The sequence below is a fragment of the Schistosoma haematobium genome, chromosome 1 (genome assembly GCF_000699445.3).
Source record: "Schistosoma haematobium chromosome 1, whole genome shotgun sequence".
In the NCBI taxonomy this organism is placed as follows: Eukaryota; Metazoa; Platyhelminthes; class Trematoda; order Strigeidida; family Schistosomatidae; genus Schistosoma; species Schistosoma haematobium.
The window spans coordinates 70,360,860-70,371,640 of NC_067196.1; positions in this window are offsets into that span (position 1 = coordinate 70,360,860).

Consider the following 10,781-nt stretch of genomic DNA (forward strand, 5'->3'; position numbering starts at 1 on the left):
ATCACTCACTATGCCAAAATTGACATTGCTCGCTAAGCCAACATCATGTGCATAAACGCCTGTTGAATGGAGTTGTGCAATTCGACACGCGCAATGCATATACCAACCTGATCGGTTGATGCTTGGTAGTCAGTGCCCTGACCCACAAGACCGTAAAAACTACTGCATGCCAATATTCTGAACAATCTGTCGGTCATGCACATGCTGGTTGAGGATTGTTTGAAGTTGGATATGATGAATGATCAGTTATTCACTGCACAATGAAATGTGCATGTGCCTGATGGGAATGATTGGATGGCGATGATGTTGGTGATGGTGTTGCTTTATTGATACTGTTGCTGGTGTTGTTGGATTAGTGTGCACTCCCACCTCTCGGGAGACCGATATTCACCGGATCAGATCGGAGCACAACTCGTTCAATGGAACGATGAATGCATCATATATATATATATATATATATATATATATATATATATATATATATATATATATATATATGTATATATATGTATCATTATATCTGTGGGTGTGTGTGTGTGTGCGGGGAGGGCACATCACGGTGATGGAAGTGGTGTGACCGATTGAAGGACGTGCACTCGAGTGTGTAGAGATGTTCCGTTCCAGTGAGATTGATGAATCCAGTCGACACGAACCGACAGTTCAGTGAATGAATGATTGATCGGTTGGAGGATTGATGGATCGATTGACCAATTGGTCGAATAGTAGTTTGTATGAGCGAATGAATAGGTGTGTGAGTATGTCGTGTTGTTGATTGGTGATACATTTAGTGGGATAGTAGTTTGATTTTTGGTGTGACTGTTTTCCGACTTGCTTGCTTGTTTGTGTGGTTGTGTCGTGTGGACGGTTAGCTATTGTGTACAGTTGTACTGTACTGAACGAATGAGTAGATGCGCTTACTGATTGTGATGTGTGTATTATGTTGATACTCGTTCGCCTATTGACAAGTTGTGAGCGGATTGTGAGTGGACGAAGAGACAACGGTTAGAGGATGATGTTTTTGAGGGAGGAGGATGAGTTGAGTTGTAGTGAGTGTAAGATGTGTGGTAGAGATGCGGCGAGCTCGTGGCGCAACGGTAGCGCGTCTGACTCCAGATCAGAAGGCTGCGTGTTCGAATCACGTCGGGCTCAGTGATTTTACACTCATATCAAAATCATTGCTAAAATATGTTTCACATCACTCACTATGCCAAAATTGACATTGCTCGCTAAGCCAACATCATGTGCATAAACGCCTGTTGAATGGAGTTGTGCAATTCGACACGCGCAATGCATATACCAACCTGATCGGTTGATGCTTGGTAGTCAGTGCCCTGACCCACAAGACCGTAAAAACTACTGCATGCCAATATTCTGAACAATCTGTCGGTCATGCACATGCTGGTTGAGGATTGTTTGAAGTTGGATATGATGAATGATCAGTTATTCACTGCACAATGAAATGTGCATGTGCCTGATGGGAATGATTGGATGGCGATGATGTTGGTGATGGTGTTGCTTTATTGATACTGTTGCTGGTGTTGTTGGATTAGTGTGCACTCCCACCTCTCGGGAGACCGATATTCACCGGATCAGATCGGAGCACAACTCGTTCAATGGAACGATGAATGCATCATATATATATATATATATATATATATATATATATGTACATATATATATATATATATATATGTATATATATGTATCATTATATCTGTGGGTGTGTGTGTGTGTGCGGGGAGGGCACATCACGGTGATGGAAGTGGTGTGACCGATTGAAGGACGTGCACTCGAGTGTGTAGAGATGTTCCGTTCCAGTGAGATTGATGAATCCAGTCGACACGAACCGACAGTTCAGTGAATGAATGATTGATCGGTTGGAGGATTGATGGATCGATTGACCAATTGGTCGAATAGTAGTTTGTATGAGCGAATGAATAGGTGTGTGAGTATGTCGTGTTGTTGATTGGTGATACATTTAGTGGGATAGTAGTTTGATTTTTGGTGTGACTGTTTTCCGACTTGCTTGCTTGTTTGTGTGGTTGTGTCGTGTGGACGGTTAGCTATTGTGTACAGTTGTACTGTACTGAACGAATGAGTAGATGCGCTTACTGATTGTGATGTGTGTATTATGTTGATACTCGTTCGCCTATTGACAAGTTGTGAGCGGATTGTGAGTGGACGAAGAGACAACGGTTAGAGGATGATGTTTTTGAGGGAGGAGGATGAGTTGAGTTGTAGTGAGTGTAAGATGTGTGGTAGAGATGTGGCGAGCTCGTGGCGCAACGGTAGCGCGTCTGACTCCAGATCAGAAGGCTGCGTGTTCGAATCACGTCGGGCTCAGTGATTTTACACTCATATCAAAATCATTGCTAAAATATGTTTCACATCACTCACTATGCCAAAATTGACATTGCTCGCTAAGCCAACATCATGTGCATAAACGCCTGTTGAATGGAGTTGTGCAATTCGACACGCGCAATGCATATACCAACCTGATCGGTTGATGCTTGGTAGTCAGTGCCCTGACCCACAAGACCGTAAAAACTACTGCATGCCAATATTCTGAACAATCTGTCGGTCATGCACATGCTGGTTGAGGATTGTTTGAAGTTGGATATGATGAATGATCAGTTATTCACTGCACAATGAAATGTGCATGTGCCTGATGGGAATGATTGGATGGCGATGATGTTGGTGATGGTGTTGCTTTATTGATACTGTTGCTGGTGTTGTTGGATTAGTGTGCACTCCCACCTCTCGGGAGACCGATATTCACCGGATCAGATCGGAGCACAACTCGTTCAATGGAACGATGAATGCATCATATATATATATATATATATATATATATATATATATATATATATGTATATATATGTATCATTATATCTGTGGGTGTGTGTGTGTGTGCGGGGAGGGCACATCACGGTGATGGAAGTGGTGTGACCGATTGAAGGACGTGCACTCGAGTGTGTAGAGATGTTCCGTTCCAGTGAGATTGATGAATCCAGTCGACACGAACCGACAGTTCAGTGAATGAATGATTGATCGGTTGGAGGATTGATGGATCGATTGACCAATTGGTCGAATAGTAGTTTGTATGAGCGAATGAATAGGTGTGTGAGTATGTCGTGTTGTTGATTGGTGATACATTTAGTGGGATAGTAGTTTGATTTTTGGTGTGACTGTTTTCCGACTTGCTTGCTTGTTTGTGTGGTTGTGTCGTGTGGACGGTTAGCTATTGTGTACAGTTGTACTGTACTGAACGAATGAGTAGATGCGCTTACTGATTGTGATGTGTGTATTATGTTGATACTCGTTCGCCTATTGACAAGTTGTGAGCGGATTGTGAGTGGACGAAGAGACAACGGTTAGAGGATGATGTTTTTGAGGGAGGAGGATGAGTTGAGTTGTAGTGAGTGTAAGATGTGTGGTAGAGATGCGGCGAGCTCGTGGCGCAACGGTAGCGCGTCTGACTCCAGATCAGAAGGCTGCGTGTTCGAATCACGTCGGGCTCAGTGATTTTACACTCATATCAAAATCATTGCTAAAATATGTTTCACATCACTCACTATGCCAAAATTGACATTGCTCGCTAAGCCAACATCATGTGCATAAACGCCTGTTGAATGGAGTTGTGCAATTCGACACGCGCAATGCATATACCAACCTGATCGGTTGATGCTTGGTAGTCAGTGCCCTGACCCACAAGACCGTAAAAACTACTGCATGCCAATATTCTGAACAATCTGTCGGTCATGCACATGCTGGTTGAGGATTGTTTGAAGTTGGATATGATGAATGATCAGTTATTCACTGCACAATGAAATGTGCATGTGCCTGATGGGAATGATTGGATGGCGATGATGTTGGTGATGGTGTTGCTTTATTGATACTGTTGCTGGTGTTGTTGGATTAGTGTGCACTCCCACCTCTCGGGAGACCGATATTCACCGGATCAGATCGGAGCACAACTCGTTCAATGGAACGATGAATACATCATATATATATATATATATATGTACATATATACATATGTACATATATATATATATATATATATGTATATATATGTATCATTATATCTGTGGGTGTGTGTGTGTGTGCGGGGAGGGCACATCACGGTGATGGAAGTGGTGTGACCGATTGAAGGACGTGCACTCGAGTGTGTAGAGATGTTCCGTTCCAGTGAGATTGATGAATCCAGTCGACACGAACCGACAGTTCAGTGAATGAATGATTGATCGGTTGGAGGATTGATGGATCGATTGACCAATTGGTCGAATAGTAGTTTGTATGAGCGAATGAATAGGTGTGTGAGTATGTCGTGTTGTTGATTGGTGATACATTTAGTGGGATAGTAGTTTGATTTTGGTGTGACTGTTTTCCGACTTGCTTGCTTGTTTGTGTGGTTGTGTCGTGTGGACGGTTAGCTATTGTGTACAGTTGTACTGTACTGAACGAATGAGTAGATGCGCTTACTGATTGTGATGTGTGTATTATGTTGATACTCGTTCGCCTATTGACAAGTTGTGAGCGGATTGTGAGTGGACGAAGAGACAACGGTTAGAGGATGATGTTTTTGAGGGAGGAGGATGAGTTGAGTTGTAGTGAGTGTAAGATGTGTGGTAGAGATGCGGCGAGCTCGTGGCGCAACGGTAGCGCGTCTGACTCCAGATCAGAAGGCTGCGTGTTCGAATCACGTCGGGCTCAGTGATTCTACACTCATATCAAAATCATTGCTAAAATATGTTTCACATCACTCACTATGCCAAAATTGACATTGCTCGCTAAGCCAACATCATGTGCATAAACGCCTGTTGAATGGAGTTGTGCAATTCGACACGCGCAATGCATATACCAACCTGATCGGTTGATGCTTGGTAGTCAGTGCCCTGACCCACAAGACCGTAAAAACTACTGCATGCCAATATTCTGAACAATCTGTCGGTCATGCACATGCTGGTTGAGGATTGTTTGAAGTTGGATATGATGAATGATCAGTTATTCACTGCACAATGAAATGTGCATGTGCCTGATGGGAATGATTGGATGGCGATGATGTTGGTGATGGTGTTGCTTTATTGATACTGTTGCTGGTGTTGTTGGATTAGTGTGCACTCCCACCTCTCGGGAGACCGATATTCACCGGATCAGATCGGAGCACAACTCGTTCAATGGAACGATGAATGCATCATATATATATATATATATAAATATATATATATATATATATATATGTATATATATGTATCATTATATCTGTGGGTGTGTGTGTGTGTGCGGGGAGGGCACATCACGGTGATGGAAGTGGTGTGACCGATTGAAGGACGTGCACTCGAGTGTGTAGAGATGTTCCGTTCCAGTGAGATTGATGAATCCAGTCGACACGAACCGACAGTTCAGTGAATGAATGATTGATCGGTTGGAGGATTGATGGATCGATTGACCAATTGGTCGAATAGTAGTTTGTATGAGCGAATGAATAGGTGTGTGAGTATGTCGTGTTGTTGATTGGTGATACATTTAGTGGGATAGTAGTTTGATTTTTGGTGTGACTGTTTTCCGACTTGCTTGCTTGTTTGTGTGGTTGTGTCGTGTGGACGGTTAGCTATTGTGTACAGTTGTACTGTACTGAACGAATGAGTAGATGCGCTTACTGATTGTGATGTGTGTATTATGTTGATACTCGTTCGCCTATTGACAAGTTGTGAGCGGATTGTGAGTGGACGAAGAGACAACGGTTAGAGGATGATGTTTTTGAGGGAGGAGGATGAGTTGAGTTGTAGTGAGTGTAAGATGTGTGGTAGAGATGTGGCGAGCTCGTGGCGCAACGGTAGCGCGTCTGACTCCAGATCAGAAGGCTGCGTGTTCGAATCACGTCGGGCTCAGTGATTCTACACTCATATCAAAATCATTGCTAAAATATGTTTCACATCACTCACTATGCCAAAATTGACATTGCTCGCTAAGCCAACATCATGTGCATAAACGCCTGTTGAATGGAGTTGTGCAATTCGACACGCGCAATGCATATACCAACCTGATCGGTTGATGCTTGGTAGTCAGTGCCCTGACCCACAAGACCGTAAAAACTACTGCATGCCAATATTCTGAACAATCTGTCGGTCATGCACATGCTGGTTGAGGATTGTTTGAAGTTGGATATGATGAATGATCAGTTATTCACTGCACAATGAAATGTGCATGTGCCTGATGGGAATGATTGGATGGCGATGATGTTGGTGATGGTGTTGCTTTATTGATACTGTTGCTGGTGTTGTTGGATTAGTGTGCACTCCCACCTCTCGGGAGACCGATATTCACCGGATCAGATCGGAGCACAACTCGTTCAATGGAACGATGAATACATCATATATATATATATATGTACATATATACATATGTACATATATATATATATATATATATATGTATATATATGTATCATTATATCTGTGGGTGTGTGTGTGTGTGCGGGGGAGGGCACATCACGGTGATGGAAGTGGTGTGACCGATTGAAGGACGTGCACTCGAGTGTGTAGAGATGTTCCGTTCCAGTGAGATTGATGAATCCAGTCGACACGAACCGACAGTTCAGTGAATGAATGATTGATCGGTTGGAGGATTGATGGATCGATTGACCAATTGGTCGAATAGTAGTTTGTATGAGCGAATGAATAGGTGTGTGAGTATGTCGTGTTGTTGATTGGTGATACATTTAGTGGGATAGTAGTTTGATTTTTGGTGTGACTGTTTTCCGACTTGCTTGCTTGTTTGTGTGGTTGTGTCGTGTGGACGGTTAGCTATTGTGTACAGTTGTACTGTACTGAACGAATGAGTAGATGCGCTTACTGATTGTGATGTGTGTATTATGTTGATACTCGTTCGCCTATTGACAAGTTGTGAGCGGATTGTGAGTGGACGAAGAGACAACGGTTAGAGGATGATGTTTTTGAGGGAGGAGGATGAGTTGAGTTGTAGTGAGTGTAAGATGTGTGGTAGAGATGTGGCGAGCTCGTGGCGCAACGGTAGCGCGTCTGACTCCAGATCAGAAGGCTGCGTGTTCGAATCACGTCGGGCTCAGTGATTCTACACTCATATCAAAATCATTGCTAAAATATGTTTCACATCACTCACTATGCCAAAATTGACATTGCTCGCTAAGCCAACATCATGTGCATAAACGCCTGTTGAATGGAGTTGTGCAATTCGACACGCGCAATGCATATACCAACCTGATCGGTTGATGCTTGGTAGTCAGTGCCCTGACCCACAAGACCGTAAAAACTACTGCATGCCAATATTCTGAACAATCTGTCGGTCATGCACATGCTGGTTGAGGATTGTTTGAAGTTGGATATGATGAATGATCAGTTATTCACTGCACAATGAAATGTGCATGTGCCTGATGGGAATGATTGGATGGCGATGATGTTGGTGATGGTGTTGCTTTATTGATACTGTTGCTGGTGTTGTTGGATTAGTGTGCACTCCCACCTCTCGGGAGACCGATATTCACCGGATCAGATCGGAGCACAACTCGTTCAATGGAACGATGAATGCATCATATATATATATATATATATATATATATATATATATGTACATATATATATATATATATGTATATATATGTATCATTATATCTGTGGGTGTGTGTGTGTGTGCGGGGGAGGGCACATCACGGTGATGGAAGTGGTGTGACCGATTGAAGGACGTGCACTCGAGTGTGTAATGATGTTCCGATGCATTTATTTCATGATGAATGCCTGGTCCGGTTTTGCGTCTACTGTACATTTTTCCGGATAATTTACGTCTAATCTCTTGGAAATTTTGTTCCCTTACTTTTCGTCTTAGTTACGCCGAGCCTCACCATCTGACACTGTACCACTCTGCTATAACTGTGAAAAGTAAATGCTGATGATTAAGGGGTAGGGAATTATTGATCATACCAAAGACGCACAAACACGTAGAACGGCGTAGGATTCTGATTGGTCCTGCTCCCCTGTATAACCCAGCCAGTTAAGTCCAGAAGTCAAGTCACAGCTTCGGATTTATGAATCATTGTATTTCAGACATACTTTGTTTATATACCAATCAAGCATACCACATCGTACCATAAAATAGGAAACAACATTTGTACAATATTTAACAAGTGAAATAAACATCGACCAATAAGAAATGTACATTTAAGGTCCAAGGCCACCATAGACTTAACACGATAATTATTGGTATATTTTTCCGACTATCCTAACACACTGACTGCATCCAGCCACTATCTAATCTCAAAGTACTGTAAGCAATTTCGATTCACCTCGACTAGTGGCCACATTGCAACTTGGTCGATATTATTCGATCTTCACTTAGAAGTACTTGACATATATGACGTTTATCACCACGCAGTAATCAATCGATTGTGTGTGATATCTTTGTGACATTTATGTTTTTAGTTTATTTGATCAAAATCACCAATCGTGATCATTCTAATTTTGAAATTGTTAGTTTCCTGGGAGTTGTGAAATTTAAAACTTAGTAATGCATAGCGTTTTGATAGGTATACTTCTCTAAAGGCTTAATTCTATTCCCTACAAGTGTATGTATAATTTTAGTATGTTTATACTGATAGGGATAGATTAGAAAATTATTATCATGTCATGTCGAGACAATTTTTGTAGATTGTTCACTGTGTTTTATACTTCAGTTGATGTTCATTATGAAGACTGATGCTTTACTTAGCTCCACGGAAGTACATATAGGTAAGTTCTCAGTAATAGACATTAAAACACATTGATTGAGGATCAAATTTGTTATTGCTGTGATCTTTGCTTGTTGGATTGATTGTAGAGCATTCATAGTTCTTCTGAACATCATCAGCACGTCCTTCAAAGATAAGTAAGCTCTTGGAATTTCTTCTCAATCGACCACCAGCTTGTTCTATTGACCTGAAATTCGGTTGGTTGTTATCCATATCTATGGTCGTTGTTTTGTATATTTGATTTCTTGCCTGGCCTAAACTTCGACCCAGGTGCTTTTTTAATCCTTTTTCTTGTTGGATGATAGGTCCGACTAGTTTGGGTATGTCTAATGAATGATGCCTGATTAAAGTCCCAGGCCTCTAAATATTCCCCGGTGTTCAATCTATCGAAGCGTCCAAGTTACCCGGTTGAGATACGAGCAAAACCGAAGTTCCCAAAACAACGATTTGTCAACAACAGCGGTTCTTTATTAAATAATACACAAATTTTAGTTACAAACCTCAACTTGTGATGTGTCTAGGCGTTTAGACGCGTCCTTTAAGAATGAAAATAACAAAGGCCTCCTGTAATAGTAACATAAAGAATAATTATAATATACGATAGTACAAAGACAGCCGATAGCTGTGTCTAAATTTTATAACAGTTTATGAGCAACCGAAACTCGAACCAAGAGCAAAACAATATAGAAACTGTTGAGTTTAAACAAATGCACAAAACTGTGGACAACGGCTACAGCGATTAAGATACAGTAATTATAATGATAAATACAATAAACATTAAAGATATATGTGAACATTTCAGAATGTTACAGTATAACTTGAGTTACAACATAAGTGTGAAAATTGTTGGGAATACAACTGTTTACTGAATGTAAATAAGTAGTATAAAACAATATACAAAAGAGTAGAAAGGGAACGTGTAGGAACAATGTAGGACAAACTTAACACCCGGCTTTCTTTGTATTTTTTCTGAACAATATTTCAACGCTGTCCCAGTTGAACCCACATCTCTATCAACTGATATAAGCGAAGGTACGTAGCGTCACTAACTGGTATTCATGTAGACGTAAACGAAGACGGTGGCCGTTTTATCCCATAGCGTGTAGCAGTAGCTGCAATTTATAACATATCACCTCAATATACGTTTAATTCTCCTAAACCATTGGCTTAAATTATGTGAGACTGTCATTCGGCTAGCAACAATTTGTTTTTACCTTTATGTTATTATAATCATGTGTCACAGCCTACACATTCCCCTTGCTAGCTTAACTTAACTAATTTATTTATTTATTAATTCAGTCGCTCGCATCCGCATTTCTGTTTGTATTCACTTTATGTGCTCGCGTCTTTGTGATGAACTGAATAACAAACGATTGCTTGCTAAAATTTAGACACAATTGAGTTATCTAATAACGGTCATCATGACTAGCGACACAGGAAGAGTAGGAAGTATCTCAAAGAAACACAACTATGAATTTCTACTGTAGATCGTTGACTTGTCCCTGTTTGTCGTTGTGCCCTTTGGTTTGCAGTGATTATTTTGGCTCGTAGACTACACCTATATACATAGTAGTTTTAACACTGTTCGTTATCCCGGAGATCCTCTTTATGTAGTGTAAATTTACTCGTTCGCTGGTCTTCTTCGTTGATTGTGTATTGGATAGTCCGTTCGATAAGCAATTTTTGGAATTTTGTGCGTAGACATTTTTTGGAATAAATCCATTAAATATTTTCTTTTATTTCGCGGCGCAACGGCGGTGCTACAATAGTCTTTGTATACAGTTTATTTTGTGAACAAGTAGACTGTTGCTGTTTTAAATGAGTATTTGAGCAGTATGTGTTGGTTCCCGATAGATTTAAGTTTTCAGTCTTTCCATATTTTTTTCTGATGATCAATATGTGAAAAAATGGTAGTTTGTTGTCTTATTCCGCTTCTAACGTGAATTTCGTGTTATCGAAGATGCCGTTGATGAAACTGTGGATATTTTCCAACTGATCCTTAAAGAGAATGACGAATGCA